This window comes from Convolutriloba macropyga, chromosome 5, assembly GCF_964194025.1.
Source record: "Convolutriloba macropyga chromosome 5, txConMacr16.3, whole genome shotgun sequence".
In the NCBI taxonomy this organism is placed as follows: domain Eukaryota; kingdom Metazoa; phylum Xenacoelomorpha; order Acoela; family Convolutidae; genus Convolutriloba; species Convolutriloba macropyga.
Genome location: NC_134472.1, coordinates 67,636,444 through 67,660,888, shown reverse-complemented (window position 1 = coordinate 67,660,888; position 24,445 = coordinate 67,636,444). Strand labels below are relative to the sequence as shown.

The 24,445-nt window shown below is 31.6% G+C and overlaps 1 protein-coding gene across 6 annotated transcripts in view; it reads left to right on the top strand.

Annotated features, from left to right (window-relative positions):
• LOC142340194 (uncharacterized) overlaps positions 1-24,445 on the top strand; it is an 82,569-nt gene that overhangs the window by 50,453 nt on the left and 7,671 nt on the right. The window contains exon 1 of one of the 6 annotated variants that reach the window (XM_075390699.1): positions 8,788-8,889. The exons of the other annotated variants lie outside the window; for them this stretch is intronic. The gene's annotated coding sequence lies outside the window, so the exon portion shown is untranslated. Of the gene's footprint in view, positions 1-8,787; positions 8,890-24,445 lie in introns of those variants that run through there. 6 annotated transcript variants of the gene reach the window in all.

Below are 24,445 nucleotides of genomic sequence, written 5' to 3'. Positions count from 1 at the left end.
CTATCAATTTTACTCATTTTTTTATTCTCAATATTGTATTTGGTAAGAAAATTATCAAAAATTAAAACTTTCAATTTTGGTGACTAAAGATGTCTTGGTTTACCATTATATTTATTGTTTTAGTTCTTGTAAGCAACTTATTTTTTATTGCTGCCTCATGATAGATATAGGTTGTTAACAGAAAACTTTGGGGGATATGAAGAAAAAGAGTTAAGTGAATTTAAGTTTGAATAATCGTGTTTACGTACTACTTTTTTGGTGCTACGGGATCTGGAAAGAGATATTTTGTAAAAGAGTATTTAGAGTCAATTCCGAGTGTAGATAAATATGCAGCTATGGAAGTTGAAAATGAACCAAAAGTTGAAGATGAAGATGAAGAAAGATAAAGATAAAGATAAAGATAAAGCTAAAGCTATAGATAAGCTACAACTTCAACTTCAACTACAACTCTAGAAAAAGATAAAACTATAGATAAAGATAAAGATAAGGATAAAGCTCAAACTTCATCTCAGACTTCAACTAAAGCTAAAGATGAAGCTATAGGTAAAGTTATAGGTAAAGATAAAGATTCAACTTCAACTACAACTACAACTACAGCTGCAGCCAAATATAAAGATAAAACAAAAATAAAGTTAAATCAGAAAACTATATCAAAGACGATGTAATAGTGTTTTGGAAAGACAGAAGTGACAGGCAAATGATATATCAAAATTTAAAAAAAGTTTTTTTGGTGTTGGACCATATGGGGGATAAGATAAATAAAAAAAATGCACAATTCTTCACAATAGGTATTAAAAAAAACAATCGATGTGTCATAAACTTGCTCAGATAGATAAAATGTCTAAAGCTAATACGGATACAATCTATATGACATGTTATAGTGATGCAGCATTCTTTCATGACTATAAAATTACCTTTCAATGTAAACATATTTTTCATGATATATGTAAAGAATATAATACAAAAAGGTAGTTTTACTGTGGTAGATAAGGACAGAGAGAAAGTTTATGATTCAGAGTTGGGTAGATTTAATTTAAAATCTTTATAAATATAAGGCACTATAACAGCGGATCAAAGATATAAATTATTAATGTTTTTAAGAATTAGGTTGAAGAAAGATGAAGATCAAGAACTTATTGATGAAGATGACTATAAATTCTATTTGGAAAAATATTTAATGGTTATAGGTATTACACCCAATTTTGATTTAATTGAAAGTAAAATAAAACTATCTGATTTTTTCCCGTACTATATCTAGTGTAGAAACTTCTTTTTGTGGTATAGATTCTCTCTTTTATCTTTTCTCTGGCAAAAAACGAAGATAGACAGTAAAACCAAGTAGCTAATACAACTGGTTTAATTTGTGATAGATTTGCTAGAGTTGTTCGGATCAGGAGTACAGAAGAAGAAGAAAAAAAGATAATAATTGTGAAACATGGGCAAAGCCCCATAATTTAGCTCAAGGACAAACATCACATGAATAACAAGATGTAAAATGAATAAAAGATCTAGCAAAACAAGACGGAGTTGAAGCATTAAAAAATACTTCAAAAAGTTCGCAAGAATTACCCAGACTAAAGCTAGACCACCCAGTTTCACACAAAGTAATCTGTTTGAAATGTGTGTATATAAAGGGAGTGGTCTATTAAAGAAAAATGGGAGCGAAATATTTTAAAAGTTATTGGATACAAATAGAAACGTTGGTAAAAAAAGTAAGCGAACATAAAATTTTACGATATAACACTAAAGCGAACCCTGAGCTAAATTTATTACAACAAATATAAAAAAACCAATTAAATACTTTTGCTTATACAAAGCTGATAGGATTAATAGTACAAAGGGATCATGTAAATAAATTCATTGGAATAATGTCCGTTTAGTAAATGTATCAGTGTTTAGAGTGTTATAGAAAAAATTTAAGAATTTTTCACATTAAAAAGGTCATTACAATGGTTTCCATAGTAAGCTACTAACACATTGAAATGGGTATAATTATAAAAGATTTGGTGTTTGTTTTATTATGAATGATTGTCATAATAAATGGACTATATCTACCGTTAGAGCTAAAGTTGACGTTGCCGCTTCGCCCATGTTTCACCTTACCACTAGAGATAATACTAATGATAACACTAGAGATAAAACTAACGATGGAGCTTTGCGCATGTTTCACCATAACACTAGAGATAGTACTATCGATGGGGCTTCATCCACGTTTCACCACAACATTAGCGCTAAGGATGACGATAACACTAGAGATAATACTAACAATAACAACAGAGCTAAAGAAAAAGAAGAAGAAGAAGAAGAAGAAGAAAACATCTAAGATTTTAATCAGGACACGATTGTAAGAATATTTATTAAAAGCAATACTCCCAAAAATAGAGCGTTTTTTGATAAAAAAATAAAAGTACAAGTAAACAATGTCTGTCAGAAATAATTAGTTGTAAACTTTGTCCTCTTATTTCTAGAGGTAATATTACAACGCATGTTAAAAAGATACATGAAGCTGGCTATAATTGTGAGCAATGTTATAGGAAGTTTAAAAAATTAATGGAAAATAATATTAATTTTAACCAATTAAGGGCAGCAGATAAAATTTTATTTGAAGACGACCAGTAAATAAACTGAGACAAAACTTTACTTTTGATGATGATTCGAGGGCTCGAAATTCTGCAGAATGAGAATTCTGACAAAACCCAAATTCTGCTCACAAGGCGCTTTTTTTCTACTACTATCAACATTAAACTAAATATTATTACGCGTGAACTATTGCTTTTCAGAACCCCGATGAGATCTGTTTTCAATAAGACTTAGAAAAAAAGTTGAAAGTGAAAAGATTAAAGCGATGACTCATAATTTTTATCCACACACGTAAAGTTAAAGACATAAGACTTTAACTTCAGGTATTTAAAACGTTTGGATGAGATTTGAAATTTTGATTCCCTTTTTCGCAAATTTGAGTCCAGCGGCCATTTATGAGACTATATGAAAAGACAGGAATACAAAGGATATTGGGCAACACTCAAATATTCACAATTGTTTTTATGAGATCACATTGTCAAAGTCATTCGAATGAAAACCCACCGGATCTTTTCAACAATTGCCCCCAATTGAATATAATTTAAGAGAGCTATTTATTAATCAATCAGAGATGACTACTAACTTTCCACGCATGCACATACTATGTTAAATTGGATAGAATAAAATACAGAATGGTATGATAACTAGCCGAACCGGAATACAAAGCGAAAAGAATATCCGACTGGCGGGTCGGTGAGCGCTCTTCGCGCGCGTCGCGGCTTCGCTGCGATAACCGCCTCGCGATTTCCAGATTACATCTCACAGCGCATGAGAGGCATGGCCATGAACAGCGGTCCACAATTACACTTAAACTGATATTCGGCTGTATAAAACGTATGCCGACTAATATTGTGGTAAACTATAGAACAGAAGTGGTGGCGATTCTCTACTAGGTACCAAAGGGGGGGTTGTTGAAAAGATCAAACCGACCAATTTATCGATTTTAACAAAATTTTTAAGGCACAAGTAGAACTAATTCAATTTTTTGTGGCATTCATGAGCCAATCAACAGAAAAAAAAGAAAACTAATGACCGGAACATGACGTTTTACAGTTCACCTTTAGAATTTTTCATGTGGTCTGTAGAATTGATTCGTGTCTTTGTTCATAATATTTCATATCCTCAATCAAAATCTCAGTTTCATTTAAAGCTGTTCTTCAACGCTCTTCAGTCACTAATCAAAATAAATGAATTGGATTCAGCCAGCAAATCTCCTAAGTAAAATGAAATTTTAAACGCTTAGCGAATGCAAGTCTCATTGTTTTAAGTCATCGGAGAAGATAATCAACAAAATTTTTCCGCATAAAATGTCATAAGAAAAAAATGTATTTTCGCATGGGCAATTTTTTAACATCTGAAGGCAAGATAAAACAAAACTTCATCAAAACTTTTCAAAAAATTACTATTAAACTGTGAAAATTGCCAACTTTTCACTAAAACATTTTTGAGATCCCTAATTCCAAATTTCGAGATTCCTTAATTCCAGGTTGTAAGAATCAAGCTTTTAAATTCCATTTTCAAGTAATTAAAATAAATGAATTGATTTTGCCTGCCAATCCATTAGTTTAGATAAATTTGTAAACCCTGAGCGAATATACTTCTCATTGTATTAAATCATCCGGTCATTAATAAAAAATTTCCGCAAATAATGGCAGAGGCAACGTAAAATAATTTAACGACAGAAAATACCGCATATTTTTCCAAACTAGCATTGCAATGGGCGTACAACCAAATAAAAATACAGCCAAAACGGACTGCTATTGTAATTCTCATATTATTTGCGCAGAAACCACTGGTAACTTTAGGTTTGAAGCACAATTTAATGGACTAACTCATATGCAACCTGAGTTCCAAAAAAATAAGCACAAAGAATAGATTCGGCTTCAAAATACGTATTGTTTTCTTGGGTAATCATATAATAATAATAATATATGGTAATCATAAGTATAGACTCAGACCCTCTTGAATACTAAGCTCGTAATTACTATAAAATGAAATAAGAACAAGTTATGCAGTGAATTATTGCTATACACATATTATTTTCAAACCTCCGCTCTAATAGTATTTTATAAATGCCTATTCATAAGTATACATATGGGGGTGCCTAATATACAAATGGGGGTGCCTAATATACAAATGGGGGTGCCTAATATACAAATGGGGGTGCCTAATATACAAATGGGGGTGCCTAATATACAAATGGGGGTGCCTAATTTACTCGGGGGTCGCTAGCGGAAATGATCCGAAAATTAAATAACGATTACCTTCAAATCAATATCTCAAAAAGTCACTTTCCTAAAGCATCAATTGGCTTCGTTAAAATTTTCGCAAATCAAAGAAATCCAGATACCCGGCACATTGATGCAGTTCCTATCATTCTAGGGTTCCTATCAAACGTTTTAGGGCTCAAATTGACGTTAGATTTGACCTTGACGCGATGATTATTTAACCGGAGTTGTTTTTATGGAGGGTTAAATTAGTAAGAGCATACAACAGGGATATGGATTAATTCTTCTGCACTATCTCAACACCTGTTGTTAACTCTTATTGTTGCATATATCCAACTGCTAAAAAGCGCTGGAGTTGTCAATTTTTGGTCGTGATCAGAATTGAGCGAATTGTTGACGATAAACGTAATCCAAACTTTAACCATCAGCATCGTCAATTAAGACACTCAGACGTAGTTCACAAACGTTGAGGGAAAATTGATTCATAACTTTTTGCATCATATATAGGGCGTGGCTACATCATAACGCCCATGTTGCCCAAAAAATAGAAATTTAGAGTTATTTTTGTGGGAATCTATAATGAGAAAAAATAGAGAGAAGGCCGATTCATTTCAGTTCCTCGATAGTGAAAACTGATTTAAACAAAGAGTATTTTGTTTGTGACTGCCATTTTTGTTCCGACCCCGCTTGTGGGGAGAGGAACTATATACTCAAATGGGTTTTTTTAGTTCAGACAATTTTGACCGATGTATACATTCATCGTAGAGAAAAGTGAGTAGTATCAACAAAAAGCTCCTCCAGCTTACAGTTCGAAACTAAAAACATTTTTTGAATTTTCTCGAGGAGTTATCGAGGATTGAACTTTTGTGTGAACAAGGGATATTTGGCTTGATTTTGTTCACTTTTAGTATAATTTTTCCTCAAATTAAGGTTTTTTAATTAAAATATTAATTCAAAATTACCTTTCACGGCACAAAATGAAACAATTTTGAGTTTCTAATAGACGAAAGGCGATAAAAAGACTATCGACTAGTTTTGTTCTCATAGGGAAATTTACTAAAAAAATTCGAATTCTATTTGAGAGCTCTTTTTTAGAAAAATTTTCAAATTTCTCGGGTCTTGTTTTCTTGGGTCTCCTAGAGACTAGTCATTAAACTAGAGACTAGTCATTAACCTAGATATATTTTTCATATCTAGGTTAATGACGAACCAGATTTACAGCCAAATGAAGCCTAATTAACAAAACCTTCTTTTTCAAGGTATCGCTCCTGCTTTTTTGGGCTCAGACTCTGAGTTTTCATAATTTTCAATGCAAATTTTGATTTTTTTTTGAAGTTTTACTAAATTTGTGGAGTCCTATAGCAAATTCTCGTTGACTAAAAGTGCAGTAAACTTCGTGATAAGCTTTAGGTGAATCTATCTAGAGCTTTCACTGGACAGCTAATGGCTGTTAAGTCCTTAAAAATGGTTTTTCGAGAAACTTTTTTCAACACAAACCCATAATAAACCTATTTTCATGATTTGTAAGTTCGTCTCAGTAATGACACGGCCCCTTTTTTTCTTCTGCAACCAGAACTATTATGGTTAGCGGTTTTATCTTCTATCTATTTGTTATATGATTTCAATGCCACAAGATTTTTAAAACTTCAAAAAGTTTTTTTGGATATTTTCTTATTATTGGTTCCTCTTGAAAAGTTAACACTTTATCCTAATATTGATATCTCCCATTAGAATGGTGAAGGTTTTCAATTGGTCATGGATATTGTTTTCTGAGAAAAGCTTATGGTTTAAATAGCTTCGACGCTTTCTTCTCTAACTTTTCTACAAAAATTTCGGTTATTGCCAGTATTTAGTGTTCTTTCCATAGTCATTTTGATGTCTTATTGATTACGTCTTCATGACAAATATCCTTGTCCTCCAAGCGAAGCATATGCTCCAGTTGAGCGTACTTGTTGGCTTCCATCGAAAGCAGTTGAATTTAATGGCTGTTAAGACTTTAAAAACAGCTTTTAAACTTATTTTCTTGAACTATAAGTCAATCTCAGTATTGACATCGATTTCTCTTCTACTTCAGCCACAATGAATATAATTAGTGGTTTTATCCTCTAATTCTTGTTGTTATGACTTCGATGCACGAGTTTTCATAATTTTTTAAAAACATTTTTGGATTTCTTTTTTCTTAATTTTGGTTCCTTTTGGAGTCTTGACACATGCTCAAATTTTTAAGAGGAAAACTTCTATTTCTGCTAAAGTGTTAATTGAAAATAGAAACTGTTTTGCTCAAAATTTCATTTCTAAATTATTTCGACACTCTTCTCGCTGACTTTTTAATTTTTTGTTCTTTAGGTTTTAGCCGTAATATGCTGACCGGTCCCATAAAATTGTAATTGAGTATTAAATGATTGATTTTACCCAAAACAGTCAATTTATTGCGAGTAGTCCTAATTTTTATGATGTTGTACATCTTTAAGATTTTTAAGGGTTTCTCAAATTTTTCAATTTTTGTTGTCTTTTTTGTCCGCTTGTAACATCTTTGATCCTTAAGAGGTCCCAAACAACTCCATGTATTTTAAAAATTAAAGTGTTTACTGATATTATGAGGTAACTGATGTTTTGTTTGTTGGACAATAAACGTTGGGATAATAAGTTATATAAGTGGTGTATTTTGTTTCTTTTTCTCTTTAGCACAATCGCGATATAACAGATCAAACGATTTTGAATTGTGGCCCAATTGAAATTGTTTTTTCATTCAATGTAACGTTAGCTGAAATAGTATGAACAGAAAACGAAATAAAATTACATAATATTTAGATGAAAGCTCATGATTTCAATCGCTTCTCTAATTTGTGTTTTCGCAATCTTTGTAATTTATTACTCGTAATTTTTTTGTTCTTCTGCATCATTAGTCCGTTGCTATGAATTAGTCTAACCAAAGACAGCCCCTATGGGTTTCATTATCACTTCTTAGTAAATTTATCAAGAATTATTTTGGTTAAAAGCTAATTATTTTCAAGATTTTTGAATATATTTGGTTTTAAAAATGTTGATTGATTTTTGAATTTCGTCTCATTATTTCTTCTTTTTGTCGACTTGTTATCTAGTCTCATTAAGAAAAAAATCCCACGTGATGTGTAGTTGGAAAAAAAAGTTGCTAGGATGTTTCCTGGTTGTAATTTGACGTTGTTACTCAGTGCTTTTGAACTGAGATATTGAGATTTTGCCGTTAAGTTTTTGTTTTTGCTTTTTGTTGTTGTTGATTTTGTAATCTTTTCAATTGCAGATCCCGCTGTAATGAGGCATCGAACTATTTCATTCAATTATTAGTTTGGTTGTGTACCGATTTTCTTAAACTCAGACATCTATTTGTGAATATCTCTTGCAAAATGGAAGTCAAAAGACAGTTAAATCAAAAATGTAGATGAGTGCGGGTCGGAACATCATGTGCAAACGCACATTAACGAAACTCCTTGTTTTATTGTAAGCACGAAAAACCTTTTTGAATTGATTTGAAATACTTCAAATGAGCTTCACGCAATTAATGAGCTGTGTAATGTAAAAACTCAACAATGAGAGCAGCAACAAGCTAAAAGGCTGCCTTATTTAAAATTCATAAATCTGAAAAAATTGTAAACCTTTCTTAAAACTTTTTTTTATTTATTCCTACTTGTCATAGACCAATAATTAAACATTTTTGCTTCTTTTTGAAACTTTTAAAGGAGTTTTAGTGATGTTACGTTTTGTACTGACAGACTAGCATTGCTTATAAAAGCAATAATGACAATAAAAACCAAAAATTAAACAACGTCGCTCAAATTCGCTGCTCACTTTTAAGTTCAATTCAAATTACAATTTGTTCACGTAGATTGTGTTATTGGCCACATAAAAAGCGCACAGACTCTGAAATCAAAGGCCAATTACGGCTAACTTTTCCCACTTTATGGGAGAAAAAAACTTCCTGTTTTCAAATTTACCTGTTTCAGATTTGCATTTTTGCGTAGGGGTTTGTTTATTTAGTTTTTAGCGGTAGTTTTTCCAGTTGAGTCGTTCGCAGCTTCTGACGTCGACCAATTCAACTTATTAGGTAAGACTAACACTCGATTACAAACACACCAAAATTTAACATGATTTGTTCCATTTTTGCTTGAAAATCGATGAGTTGGCTTTTTAACAATGATCAGCTTTGGAAATTTGGTGGAGTAATTTTAGTGATTAGGTTTTTTGGTCATTTGAGGATCAAAAAGCCTCAGGCAGTATTTTGAAGCTTTTAATTTCATTATAAAACAATTCGTGCTGCATCTCTGATTACACCCAAATACAGTAATATTCTTTGCAAAAGTTATTTCAAGTATTTGGGCTACCTATCTTCAAATTTGAACAATTCGTTGAAAGCTGTGCAATATTTTTCTTCTAATTCTGACAAAATTAATTAGCTTTGGTTAACCAATTAAATTGATTTAGGCTTTGTATTATTATGTTTTATATAAGATAACATTTTCACATTATATTTTTGGTATTGTGATATGATATTTTATTTTTTTTTATTTTTTTTAATTTAATTTAATTGCAACTCTCATTATTTTTTGCGTTTTGAAAATTCACCTTGAATTTGTCTATCGGTTCTTTATAATCATGATATCGGTAAGCCATCTGACATTTTTATTTTATAATAAAGTCTAAAAGTAGTATACTCAAACAATAAAAAGAAATGTTTACAGATATAATCTTCAAAAGTTTGCTTATATTAGAATCGCCGCATGAAAATGAACAATAAAACTTTTATATACTATAATACAGAGAAATCAAATATCGGTTGTTAAATGAGTAATAAATTCAGATCTTAGTAATGCAATGAGCTACTACAATTTTATTTCAAACTGACTATTTATTATCTGAAGAAGCTCTGCGTAAAAATATCTCAGTTTGGAAATTTTCTGAGGTCACTTGAACAAGCACCGTATTGTGACGTCATCAGTTTTTTTTTCAGTCGCCATATCAACTCTCTTTGAAACTTCTCGAACTCTCCAATTGAACAGATATTGCTTTTAACAGAAAGTTTGATTTAAAAATTTTATAAACGTTCAAAATTTGTCACTGTTCTTTTTTTCAGGCACAGAGCTCAATTGAAAGTTTTCATATTCTTGAAATTATTGCTTGGGCAATTCATCTATAAACCATAGATGTAAGTTGTAGTAAGTTGTCCCAAGTCACAAATTTAATCTTAAATTAATCAAAATTGCTGTAGTGTATTTGAACAAAAATTTGTCTCTAGCAGAAAACTGTACAAATTTTTCGATAAGATTAACCCTCAGAGGTGGTAATTTTTCTTAGGCTTATCATTGCTTTGTAGAATATCTTTAGATAGCAACTATACATACTTTACCCCGCAACTGACAAAATAAACTGTTTGAAATTTCTGCCAAATTTTAAATGTCTCTTTTTAGGCCTATTTTATGGGGTTAAGCTTCATTTTATCCACAAGTATTTTTTTTAATTTGTTTTAGTTTGGTTGGTTGCTTGATTGCTAAGCAGGTAAAGGAGATACGAAAATTTTTTCTTTTTTTGAATTGACCTAATGACAAAAGTGACATTTTTATTTGGTTTTATCCTAGCCAAATAAAAGCTCTTGACAAAATTGTCTACATAATGTACCAAGGTTCAGAATAATTACTTTATGGTGATCTTTATGGTTGTTCTTTTAGCTTTTTTGCTTGAACTTTTTGCTCTTTTAAAGCAAAAAAAAAGCCATTTCTCATTGATCTTTTAAAGCAGATTTCAACGATTAAACATTCAAACCTTTTCTCTTCCGTCTAAATTAAAAAGTTAAAGATTGCAACAGCTATTATTTATATAAATTTAGAAACCGTATGAAGGCTTAGATATTATACTCTGACAGAATTGCGCCATTCAAAAAAAAGTCTCAATTTACACAGTAAATCATACTTTTTCGGACATTATTACTACTTTATTTCCACATTATTTTGTCCGGATAGATGCCAAGTTATTACAATTAGTGGAGACTATCAAGGATGAGAGTACGAGGCAGGTCGTGAGTACCATTATAAGCGAATTAAAAAAACTCAGAACGAGGTTAGTGTGCAATTCAAAAAAATTGAGGATTTTCGCTCAGAGTTAGAAATGCGTGTTCGGGAACAAGAAAGATACACGAGTAAGGACTCCATCATTGTTGATAATCCGCCGTTCGACCCAAACGTTGATGATAAGGCATTACTGGAACTGATTTCTGCGTTACGAAATGGAACCGAGTAAAATCAAAGCCTGGTCATATTCTACCTGGTCGGGCGGAAGAAAAAGGTCTGATGGCTTCTGTGATTGTCAAGTTTTTCGTGATAAAAACCAGATATATGCGAATTGAAGGTATCTCAAAGATTACCTGCAATGAATGCTTATATCAAGAAACTCGCAGAAGGCAAGGGACTCATAACAAACACTATTAACTGCACTGTGTCCGTATTGTGTGATCAAGGAGATGGGAGAAAAAAACTTGTAAAAGTAAATGATGTTACCAAATTGGAAAATGTAAAAAACCCAGGTGTGCGAGAGCAGAATCGTAGACCAGATCAAATAACTGGTTTGCGTAAACCAAAGTGACCACTCTGATTGACTGATGATGAACGTGCTGATCGGCTATTTGCATCTATCTCTCCTGAACAAAAGAAAGCTATCTTCGAAATTGGAAAAGCCAATTAAAGTGCTGGAAAAAGTTTGAAATGAGAATAACTCTTTAAAATTTTTGTAAGTGTCTGAAGTACTGAAGACACATATGTGTGCAAAATGATTTGTGTTTTTTTATACAAGTTTCATATAAACTTACTTCTCAAAATTGAAAAAAGATAAAAAAAATTAAAAGATATTTTTTAACTAAATTTTCTTAGTTTTTTTATTTAGCTTATTTTATCTGTTTAAGCATTCCGTACTTTTGATTTTTGTTTTTTTTTTCAAAATTTACTGCACGGGGTTTTGCGATATCCGCGGCTTCAGGCATTATGTTAAACATATATTATATAAATATGTTTTTCTTTTACTTCTTCGTAAACAAAAATTGCATCAGGCACTGCGATTTCCGCGACCTGTTGCAAACTGAGTGAACATTAAATGTTGTTGTGTCACTAATAGAACTTTGGCTCAGAAAACAATTTTTTCTGAAGTACAGCGATTTCCGCGGCTTCAGTCTCTTTTAAGTCCTCTTATAATCCTCTAAGCCTGTTTAATCTTTTTTTCAAAAACAAAACATTTGACTCAAAAAATGCTTGAAATTTTCTGTTCTGCACTGCGATTCCGCAACAGCACGAAAAACTAAATCAAAAAAGACTTAAAAAAGAGAAAAACAACGGTTTTTGGCTGCAATTTTGTCAGAATACTTCTTGGACATATAAGACTCTTAGAATATTACTTCAAAATTTAAGATCAATTCATAGAAATTTTTATGAGCTATATCAATTTACAAACCAACAGAAAGCAAAATCTGATGTGATTGCATTAACACAAACCTAATGCAACAAGTATACTTTCCAAAATGCTTACCAGTTGAATTGATATGGCCAGTTGTTGAGATGTGACAGAGAAAAAAGAGGTGGAGGTGTAGGATTTTTCAATCGGAAAGGCATCAAAGTTCAAATTAAAGCAAAAACAAACAATGAACACGTACAATTATTGACAGTTGCGTTGTTGGGATATCAAAATGAAAAAGTGATAACTGTCGGTTATAAAACTCCAAAATATGGTATAGATGAGTATACAAACGTTTGTCAAGAGCACCTTGATAAATTCACTATCAAACCGGAGGTTTTGCAAGTTTTTTGTGGTGATTTCAGTTTAAATTTGATTGACCAAACAAACAAAATTGATAAGGTTTCGGATTTTTGCTCTTGTACAGGACTGCAAATAAAGAGTAGATCAGAACCGACAAGAGTCATCTCTTGTACGGCAACATGCATTGATAATTTTTTCGCGAATTTTGAAGCCTCCGTAAATATGAGGGATACAATGATCTTTGACCACAGAGGAGTAGAATTGAGCTGCAGGAAAAGAAGGATTGATCTGGAAAAACCAAACGAAAAATCTCTTTATAAGCCCCTAAGGAAACTTCAAAATAAGGACCTCAGGTTAGATTTAAATTGCAGAATTGCAAAAAACTGGGAACGAGAAATATACTATATCTATCTTCTGATTTAGATTTCAGTTTTACTGATTTAACGAGGGTGATAAACGAAGAGTTGGAGCGTCATGTACCCTTGCAACAGTTCAAAAAGCACACTAACGAAAAATTCAGACAGGTTCAAAAGCCTTGGTTGAATAACCAGATCAAAAATCTCAGTCTTAAAAAGCTTGAAACCTACCAAAAACTGAAGAACGAACAGTCTGCCGAAAATTGGGGAAAATATAATTATCTGCGTAATCGTTTAAAGAACCTAACAAAAAAGCAAAAACAGAGTTTTACGAACAAAAAATTGAAGAAAAGGCAAACAAAAATAAAAGTTTATTTTCAATAATAGACGATATTAAGGGAACGAAAATAAAAAAAAATATTGACAATCTGAATGCTGATGAAATCAATAAGTATTTTGTTGAAATAGGAAAGAAACTATCTGAAAGTTGTATTCTGCCGTCAGATCTAAGCCGGGTCAAAAAGTTAGAAAATTCCATTAACTAACGTCACAGCCAAAGAAGTTTTCGACATTTTCAAGCAAATGCCCCAAAAAACGTCTTCCGATCTACATAACATTTCAAATCAACTGATTAAGTTCATCAATCCAAGCGTGTGTGAAACATTTGCAAAATTAATTAATCGTTGCTTTGACCAGGGCGATTTCCCTAGAACTGTGAAAATTGCCAATGTTATACCTCTGCATAGAAATGGTAACGTAAATGAGTTCGCTAATTATAGACCAAAATCACTGAAGCCAGTTATTTCAAAAATTGTTGAGAAATGTCTACAAAAAGGCTCATTTCCTTTTTGTCCAAGTGCTCAGTAATAAACAAGGCACAGTTTGGATATCAGGCAAAGAAAAACACAATTGATGCTGTGTCGGAGGTTGTTGAAACAATAAGAATTTCTTTGTGTTCGAAAGAAAGTTACTATGGAGTTTTTATTGATTTATCGAAAGCTTTTGATACTGTGAGTTATGAAATTTTGCTCCAAAAATGTTTTGCGTATGGTTTGAGGGGGGAAATTTATGACATTCTTAATTCATATTTGACCAAAAGACAACAATGTGTTTCAGTTAGCAAGCAGCGATCATCCTTTGAAAGCATTGATTGCAGTGTACCGCAGGGTTCTGTTTTACGGCCACTTCTGTTCTTGATTTGCGTATACGATCGGGCTGCTTTTTGTACAAACTGTAATGTAACTATGTTTGCTGATGATACAAATATTTACGGAAAGATGGATGATAGAATTAATGATACAATAGAAAATGTGTCAGTTTGGATGGAATGAAATAAGTAAGCAATAAATAGAGATAAATGCAAGGCTATAAGTTTTGGTGCTACTAATGAGACACCTGAAATAAAAATTCATGATTACAATATCGAATTTGTTGACCACATTAAGTACTTGGGTGTACACATAGATGGTAAACTGAGGTTCAAATCACACATTGAGAAAATAATTCGTCGGATGAATTCATTAACAGCGGCCATCTATCAGAATAAAAGTTTTTTCAAAACACACATACTAGTCCAATTATGCAAAGTTTACGTTCAAGCAGTTTTACAGTACGGGATTTTGTTGTATGGAGTGGCCAATAGAGGCAATCTTCAAAAATTAGAGTGGCGGCAAAGCAGAATATTTTGTTTGTTGTTTTCAGCTAAAAGATTCCAAAGCATTGACGAACTAAGATGTAAACACAAGTTGTTTTCCGTTAAAGAGTTACACATATATGAACTGATAAAATTACTGTCAATAGTTGTCCGCCATGAACATCCAAGCAAATTATTAAATAACTCATTTCCTGAATTATTTGAAGAGAATATCCAAATAAATGAAAGAACTCATCTAGTCAAAACAAAATTTTTGCAACCGAAGCAGAGAAACAAGTCACTCATAAATGGACGCTTATATAAAGTTTTAACTAAAATGGATGAAAGTATTGTTCAAAAACTATGCTCATTTAGTGCACAGGATTTAGCAAACATTTTACATTGTTTTAGAGACTCATTTATTATAGATAACAGATTTTTGTTAACCTTTTTTGGTAAGGAATAAAGCAAGCTGCATTTCTTTATGAAATTGGTCTTCTTATTAATTATTTTCTTAGGGGTTTTTAAGTTTGATTGAAAAATGGTATTACCAGGGTAAAATGTGATTTGAGAGGGTTTGAATTAACAAATAGGTAGACTTTGAGAAGAATTAAAAGACATCACTTGACAGGTCTAGTGACCTTTTGATGTCCTGTCGGGTTTCGTTTTGTTGTTTGTTAATTTATAAATGCAAGCAATGGAATAAACTCGAGAAATAATTTATTATTATCTAGTAAAAACAGTTACTTATTAAACATAAATAATTGTACATCAAACAAAACAATTTAGTTACGTAGAACATGTAATTGTCAGCGACATTCAAAAAAGGAAAATATCTATTCAGCAATCAATTCGGTTGTTCAAGGGCTCTCCATTGGCACCTCATTCACATTTCTGCGCTAAAGGTTTCCGTCCGCTCAATTTAGCTGAGGACATAATTAGGGCGAGTATAAACTTCCTAACCCACATTTCGCTGTTTTTGAGCAACTAAACATTCACAGGCAGAAAACATCTTGAATACTTTTACCTTCGGTGGCTAATGTCGAAGAAAGCAAATTTCCCCCTACGCATACAATTTATTGCTAGTATTAAGGGCTGAAAAACCATTTCCACAGTTTTGAGCGTGTAATTAGCCTAAAAACTGTATTGCTTGGAACTTATTTGCAATTACTTGGGATCCGAATTAAAGACTGAGCTTTTCTTATGATAAATTATATATGTAATTGCAGAACCGCATCGGGGAGATATCTTTGACATTAATCCCCAGTTAGGCTTTCTGGCATTTTGGTTTTTATTGATACCCCCGGGTTAACCCTATAATTAAAAAAGTTATAAAATTACTACTTCATATTATGGCGTCTATGAAAAAATATATCCATAGAACTTGCATATTATGAAAAAGTTGTAGTCATAAAACTTTCGTTTTTGGCCAAGTTATAGTTTTACCAATTTTTTAAAAACTTTTTTGATTTATGAAGTCAATGGTCGTCCATAATATGAAAGTTCTATGATTAAAACTTTTGGTCAGCCCGGGCTATCTTAGCCGCGTGGAAAAGAATTATTTATACCGTGGAAAAGACTGACAAAATCGAGAAAATGTATTCAAGAAAACCAACATTGTCCACTAAACAGCCATCCACCAGCAGTCAAGTGTCAAAAATCATAACTGCTTTCGCATGACCTTATAGTTCTGTTTTGCACATCTCTGAAGAATCGCAGAACATTTTCCGGTGAATTTTGCGTCGATTTTAATATTATAAGGAGGCCTTTTATTAATAGAGCAAACATATCGAACACAGTTGACTTGCCTAAACCAAAAAAGCAAGCGGTTCCGAACAACTTATCATGCAAAATAACGCTGCACATCCGATGAGTACCAATTTTGCTTACAGATTCTAATGTCTGAATGCTAACTGATTCTTCATGCGTTTCCACGACATTCTATACGCTCTTACGTATATTTCAAATACAGCACAAACAAAGTATCAATTTTTTTATTGTACTTGAATTTTTGTTACAGAAAAAAAGAAGCAAATTAAATTTGAACCCAGTCTCAAAATAGAAAAGGTTGAGGAACATTTTTGTTGTCAAAGGTAGATTGAGTTCTGGAGACTTAGATAAGGAGAATATTTGCATTGCACTGCTATCTTGCAAGATTTTGAGAGATTTTGCAGGCGGAATGGTTGCCTTGTAGGATCTTATAAATTTCTTGCAAGAGCATGGAAAACAACTTTAAAAAATTATAACTACTCTTAAAATAATGCCGAAAAGATTGAGTTACCAAAACAACAGATTCAGAGAAACATTGAGATCAGGGAGCTTATTTTGCCTAAACTTATATCCAAGGCAATGAAACAATAATCCAAAGTATTGCTCAATGGATTTGCTATCGGCGTTCTCTTTCAAATGTCCATATTCTTTTTAGTGTGATCATGACAATTTTTATGCGTCAAGCAACTTTTCAAATGTTTCCAGCTTTGTAAAAGTTTTGTAAGCATTTTCTGCAATATAAATTAAATGCTGCAGCTTTGAATGAGCAATCAGATTGTAATAAAGAAAGCAGCATTTTTGGAATATTTTTAATTATAATTAAAGCATATTTGCATTATAAAACCTGACCGTGTCCAGATATTGTTTATCAAAAATAAATTGAGTTTTCCATGTTTGTAGTGGTGAACAAAAAAAGAGGGAGGCTCGCTAATGTGTGTTCGCACATGATGTTCCGACCCGAGTTCATCTATATTTTTGACTTAACTGTCAACCAAACAGAGAGAAAATCAAAAAAAGATCTTTGAGTTTTAAAAATTGTTACACAAAATACTAAATGAATTAAAAAATGCCTCATTACCACCATGCCACCTTACAGCGCTCACGAAATTTTTCTTTAATAAGACTACGGGAGAAAAAAAATAACAAAATGGGAAAAAAATCAACATCTAATATAAAAAGCATCTTGTAACAACGTCAAAATACAATCAGATAAAACCATAACTTCACAAATTTACTTTTTCTTTATATTCAAAGTAGATGAGACTTTAATTTGAACAGACTAGGTAACAAGTTGACAAAAAGAAGAAATATTGAGGCGAAATTCATAAATCAACCAATTTTTGTTTAAACCAAATATTTTCAAAAGTCTGAATAATCATTAGCTTTCAACAAAACCAACAACTCATAATTTTACTAAAAAGTCATTAAGAAAGCAATAGGAACTGTCTTTGTTTAGACTAGGCAACAGATCTGGAAAAATATTTAGAAAAACTGAAAAATTAACAAACAATTTGTGAAAACAAAAATTATTAAAGCCATTATAATCTTTGGCTGTTATCTGAACATTATGTTTTTTTTTTGTTTCAAAGGCTGTTTGAACAAATTCAATTAAAGTTATAATGAAAGATTAATTATATTCACTTGTTTTAAAAAATCATAGGGATCTGTTATTACGCGAATGTGCTCAAAGAAGAAAAAAAAACAGAAATTTTGACCAATAACAACCTTTTTTGTGATAACGCATACTGTCCAACAAACAAAACATCAGATCCGGTGTAATATCACTACTCACTTTAATATTCGAGTTACAAGGAAGTGTATGGGCCCCTCATCGATGAAAAATAGATTTAAAATGACAAATATAGCAACAAGAACTAAAAAGCTTAAAAAATATTCAAAAGTAATTAATTTCATAATTTTTTTTCAAAATGTGTTCAGACTTCTCAGCTTTCTACTACTAAATTGAGAATTAAAGAAACAGGCAGAAACAGTAACTAGAAAAAAATGAGGGGAAAGTATTGAAGCCATTAAAAAATGTACGATTCAGTAAAAACTTTTTATTTTAAACTATTTTTTCAGAAAAAAAACAATAGAGTTCGTTTTTGCAACAATATGTTCGGGAAAAAAGTATTATCGAAGCCATTAAACTTGATAGCTTTAAACAAAAATCAATAACAAATAAGTTATAATAAGTTATGCCTCGATAGGAAGGCATTTATTTGTTGCACTCTTAAATCATTAATGAGTTGACACAATAAGTTGTATGACTACGAAAACGACAATAAAAACAGGCAAAAGCAAAAATTCCATTAAAGTGCGAGAAGACAGTGACGAAGCCATTAAAACCATGCATTTTTCTTTCTCTAAAAACCTTATCTATGATAAACTGAAAGCCAAATGGAACTGTCAATAAAAAGACAATATGATAATATTTCAAATGGAACCATTATTATCAAAAACAACCAAAAATTTTTTAAAAAAATATGAAATGTCAAGGAATCGAAGTTTTAAAGACAATATTTAGAAAGTAAAAACGCTAACCTGATTATTTTGGTTGCAATTGAAAAAAAAAGAATCGTGTCATTAGTGAAGTGACTTACAGTTCACAGAAGCAACTTTAATTTATGTTCAAAAAAAATCGAATATTTCTTTTTAACGTCTAACAGCCATTCGTTTTCCACTCAATCTACTACATAAGTTCACGTACTACATTTAAGTCAGCGAGTCTATGCCCTAGCACTACAACATTTTACTTAACTAAAATCTCAAAAAGAAAGTCAATATTTCAATCAAAATTACGAAAACTCAGAGACGAGGAGTTGTAAAAAACATGAGCGATTCCTTAAAAACGAATTGTTTGTTCATTGGGCATCATTTGACTGTAAATGAAATTTATCATTAACAGAACCTTGATTTGAAATGTGGCTAGTCTCTAAACGACTTGAAAAAAATAAAGGAAAATGAATAATACTAAAAAAATCAGCTCTGAAATAGAAATCGAATTTTTTGATAGTAAACTTCCCTATGTGACAAAAAATAGCCTTTTTATGGTCTTCTGTCTGTTAGGAACACAAAAATTGTTTCATTTGTAGCATAAATTGTAATTTGAATTAATATTTTTATAGAAAATTTCTTAATTTAAACAAAAATTATGCTAAAAGTGAACAAAATCATGCCAAACACCACGTGTTCACTAAAAATTTTAAACCTCGATAACTCCTCGAAAAAAGTATTTTCAAAAAAATCTTCCTAATTTCGAACTCTAGGCTGGACGGGCTTTTTAACGTTACCACTCACAATTCTCTGCGATGAATATATCGATCGGCCAAAATTGACTGAGCAAAAAAACCATTGGAGTATATAGTTTCTCCCCCTTCCCCCACAAATGGGATCAGATACAATTACTCGCTAATAAGAGCCTCTGATTATCTGAAGGATACAAATGAAAAAACCACTTGAGAAATAACCTATATTTTTTCAACTTTTGCATGTCTTTGATTTTTTTCTTGATGTTTATTAATGAATTATGTTGGGATGGGGAAGGTGCTTAGGAAAATTTTGATTGTGTACTATTAAAGTAAAATTAAATTTGATTCGTTTTGTTTCGCTTGTTTTGTTGCTATAAAAGGTTTTGAGAAGTCGACTACTTCCGTGAGGTTTTGAGCACAATTGTGTTTTTGTTTTGCCGGCTTTTTCCTCGAAATCGATCAAAAGTCAACTAGTCCTTGACACTGTTTTTTTGAAATTTCTAATTCTTTACACGGAGAGTTGTTTCACAAGACTGTAGCATGTAAATAATTGATTTAAAATTAACTTTGAGAAATAAATAATTTTCTTCAAGCATTAGCTTTCATTGTCAACTATTTCCGAGACGTTTCAAATTGTTCACGCAAATTGTTATATCCGTCTCTTCGTCTCTCGTTCTGCTCTGTACAGACTTCGTTCTGTAGACTCAAAAAGCAAAGTCTGTGACATGAAAGCATAAATGTCGCAGTACATTTTGAAGAACTTCGAGGTGGGCCTAACGTGTTTTGATCAATGAATATTTTCATACTTCTTGATATTATTTTTGTCTCAACAATCAGTTTTGCATATTTCTCTGCAGCAGATTACTCTTTCTATACAATTATTCATAGAATTAAAAAGGAAAAAAATCGCGTCTTCTGTCGGAGGGAATATATATCAATTCCTCAGATTACTAATAGTGGTGACTTCAGTCGGTAAGAAAAACAGAAAAAAAGTCAAGCAGAAGTTCATAAAAACAGCAGATTAATCGATGTGACTTTGAAGATGATTGCATATTTTGGATAAACTGTTTGTTTATTCACAATTTAAAACCTCAAATCAAAATTACTCTGATACTAATTTTTTAAGAAAATAAATTGCAAGAAAGTCTGCGCACTTCCAATGAACGAACATTTTATTATGTTAACATTACTCCAAAATTGCTTCAAAATGTTAACACTACTCCAAAGTTTTTCGATTGAAATAAATTGTATTTATTGTTCCGACCCCCACTTTAGTGGGGAGGGGGGAACTATATACTCAACTGGGTTTTTTTGTTCAGTCAATTTTGGCCGATCGATATATTCATCGTAGAGAATTGTGAATGGTATCATTAAAAAGCCCGTCCAGGGTAGAATACGGAATTAAAAAGATTTTTTCGATTCTCGTTTTTTACAGGGAGTTTTTACAATGAGTTTTACAGGGAGTCTATTTCGCAAACACTTGGAACACTTGGGCGGTTTGCTGAGCTTGCGACAAAATCAGGGAGAGGTTTGATATTATCATGAATTCTTAGAAGCAGAAACTTTTTGGTTTTTATCTTTGTGCTGCCTATTTTCAAAATATTTTTTTTTTGTTTTTTAATGTTAATTACTGAAATTATTTTTAAATCACGGCTCCGTTAGTGACAGCTCCAAATTGCTTACAATTGAGGCCGAATGTAGATACAGTTTGTTTTCAGAGAACCAAAGTTTTTTATGGCTTTGAGGAATAGTTGGCAGCTGAGACCTTAAATTTCTTTTTAATGTTTTGTTCAACCAATTATTGTTCTTTTGGTAGTCTGATTTTTAAGTCTAACCACTCAAAGATCTGAACTGCTTCCTCAAGAGGTGCAAATGAACCTTTTCTATGCATTCGGTTGTTATCTAATGTCTCTTACGTTATTGAAAGTATTTGTTTTAAGGAAATTTCTTTGATTTTTTGAACTTAACAGTTTTCTTTAATTTTTTAGTCAACATTTTGCTTATTCTCAGTATGTACAAGTCAACTTTTCCTCCTTATAGAATACAAACTAATTCTGTGGCCGATTGTTGTAAAAGTAGGTTTTCTTGCTTTTGGTACTACGAGTTTTCATACACAATTTTGTGATTTTTGTGAATAATTGCCCATTTTTGCTGTCGTTTTTGTTTCTTTGGTAGGTTGTCACATTATTTAACAATCTAACTGAAAGAAAGCTTTACAACATTTGGAATTGAACATATATATTGTTTTAAAAATAAGGTTTTTAAGGCCTGCGACACCGTTCTCTTCCGGAATTTGTTAGTTTTATATTTTTGCCAATCATTTGTTGTTAATTTTTGTTGTCATAAGCCAATTATTGGGTAGTTTAACAATAAAGATGAATAAATTAACGTAATAATTGATATCGGTAAGTAGCTAATGGTTGTTTTGACTTTTGAACTAAAATTATACAAAAAGAATAATAGTATCTTTTTTTGTTCGTGTCTGCGTTTTCGTAACTTAGGCTCTTTGTTCAGAGCTTTTTTGATCTTTTGTTGAACCAAACAATAATTTTTCTGTTATTTAAACGTTTTAAATGATATCTTTAAGGCGTAGACAATTTGTTTCAGAAGGATTTTGTGAAGTTTAGATACTTTTCAGTTTTTGTGGTTCTTTTTGCTGTCATTTTGTGATAGATGTTTTACCAATAGGCGTTATGATGATCAAAGGAGACGCAATTGAAGATGTTATATTCTCCCAGATGACATTTTTTGCATTTAATGGCTTCAAAACTGTGGTTTCGTAAAAAATTTCTGTGATACTTATTAGTTCAGCTTGTATTTAATGTTATTTTATAGTCTTATGATTAAGTCTCACTAATAACAAGCGCAAACAGTTTTCCAAGTAGTTGAAAGAAAAACTGTCTACTCGTTTAGTCTTAAGATTTTTTTGGCTATGAATTTTGAAAATTTTTGTTTTTTAAAAAAAGACTTGAAATAGATTTTTGAGATTTGCCAATTTTATTTCTGAGTTGAAACTTAGCATCTCTATCGACAAGTCACATCATTTATCTATTAAAATACAATTTGCTCGTCATAACGTTTTTATTTTCCTCAAATGGTCTTTGTTCTTGGTACAACCAGTTTTCATAAAACTTTCGTGATGTCTGCTTAATCGCCCCTTGTTTGTAGGTTTTTGTTTTCTTTTCACAGTATCACAATAAAAAAGCAAACAACGATTTTTATTCATTTGAGGGGTTAGCTTAACATTTAGTTGCCTGGGACATCGTTTTCGTGCCTAATTTTTCGTGCAAATTTTTCCTTTTTGCCTGTATTGGTCGTTCTTTTTGTAGTCTTATGAGATATCCTGGATAATGAAAGGCCTCAGTTGCTCTCTATAGAGTTATAAAAAAATCTTTCAATGATTTCATTTGATGCGTAATACTTCTAAGCAGTTCAAAATTAATTCTTTTCAAAAAATGCAATTTTTTTAAACTTTGCCCTTTTGCTCATTTCTTGTCGACTTGTTACCAAGTCGCATGAAGAAAATCCGATTGTTTGTTCTAAAAAGTACTGGTTATCTTCTTAGTATAAATTTTATCTGATGCCATTTGGATTTGGTTAATAATGGTTTTCAAAAAATGGACAATGAGTTTTGGTCGTAATTAATATTTGTAACTATTTGATTTTTATCTTCGTCTTTTCTGGTAGTCATATTATGGTAGCTACAGGTTTGAGGTCTCGTAGGCTCTCTAAGGTAGATTGTTTTATTCTTTTAGTAGTTTGTTGAACGATATGTTGATATGTTAAATTTTTTTTATCTTTTCCTCATTTGGTATACAATAAAGTGAAAAATGTAGATGAGCGGGGTCGGAACCTAATGTGCGAACGCACATTACCGAGCCTCCTTGTTTAATTTCTACATTATAGTTGATTTTAACTATAAACAGAAGTAGTTTGAAAGTTTAAACACCGATCAATGCGATGAAAATTAAAACCAAACGGGCATATTTACCGAGAATAAACTGCATCTAAAGATTTTAGACCACAAACTGTTATTGAAAAAAAATTAAAAGAAGGGCTATTATTCCTGATAAATGCGCAATAATTATATCTCAAAAATTTATTCTTTTCATCGCAAAATTCATTGAATAAATATATTTTATTTATTAAAGAAGTTTGTTTAAAGTGTAAATCAGTGTTAAATTTGCTATAGCCAACAAATTGCAAAAACTTCAAACAGTTTTTTCAGAAGTGGACCGGTGAGAGCAGATAAAAATCGCTTTTGTATGTTTGCATATTTTGTACCTGTTTCTCAACAGCTAAAAATTCTCACAAAATTAAATATTGCAAATATTCTGGTGAAATCTTTTTGATAAGTAACGCACAATTTTGTCTTCTGGTGATTGAGACTCAAAAAGCTGCAGCCAAATTTTTCGGTCAATCGAAATTGCAAATTTTGTGTGCCGCAAAAAAGATCCAAGTTTCATGATGAGGCAAAAACTTTGAAACGAATCAAACAGATTTCAAAAAAAATCTCTATTCAAAGTCCCTTCAAAATGTACAATTTTTGATTGGATGAACATTTAAATGTAGAATAAAGTGACTGGCAGAAAAAATTGACTGGCAAAACAAAAAATAGCTAAGTAAATTATCAATATGAGAGCTGTCTATTAGATCAATTCGGGTTTTCTCGCTAATTCTCATTTTTCACGTTAATTGTTGCGACCCCTGTTGAGGGGGAAGGAACGGTATACTCAACTGGTTTTTTTTGTTTAGATTATTTTGGCCAATCGATATATTCATTGTAGAGAATTGTGAGTGATATCATTAAAAAACCCATCCAGCGTAGAACAAGAAATATTTTTTTTTCGAATTTCATTT